Source organism: Galeopterus variegatus, unplaced genomic scaffold, assembly GCF_000696425.1.
Source record: "Galeopterus variegatus unplaced genomic scaffold, G_variegatus-3.0.2 Scaffold11198, whole genome shotgun sequence".
NCBI classification, from domain to species: Eukaryota; Metazoa; Chordata; class Mammalia; order Dermoptera; family Cynocephalidae; genus Galeopterus; species Galeopterus variegatus.
In genome coordinates, this window is record NW_007737309.1 from 50,014 (window position 1) to 50,525 (window position 512).

General features: G+C 38.3%; 1 pseudogene; it reads right to left on the reverse strand.

The window, feature by feature from the left end:
- Positions 1-3: 3 nt before the first annotated feature.
- The window catches only part of LOC103610463, a 920-nt pseudogene continuing 411 nt past the window's right edge, over positions 4-512 (reverse strand).

The following is a 512-nucleotide window of genomic DNA, read 5'->3' on the forward strand; positions in this document are numbered from 1 at the left end:
TGCCTCCCTGGGAACCTGAATATTTTTCCGGTCATCCAATTGTTGACAGACTCGTTGGCTTCTTTTAAGATCTCCTTCTACTTTCATTTCATCTTGCTTATTTTTAAGTCACATTCGAAACTGTTCTGTAGCTTTTTCTTCACCTTGGTTTTTCATGTGAATCTTTCTCCTGTAGCTTTCTAATTTTTCCTCTGCTTTCCATTTTAACAACGCCTCATGACCAATGCCACTTTTCCCTGTTTTGACATTGAGAGGAATCGGTTCAACAATACCATTTCTACACTTGCCAAGAGCCTGACCACTTTTATATCCCATCTTTTGGAGCAAAGCAAACCCCTTGTTTTCACAGCCTAGTGCATTCTTCAACCCAATGTCATATCTTTCTTGTTCTTCTTTTAAACTCTTCTCCTATTTTTCAAATTAGCTTCCTGTTGCTTTACTTCTTTTTGATGGGCTTCTTGTATTTGCCTCAGCATTGGCAATCCTGGTCTGATATCTTCTTAGACATTAAT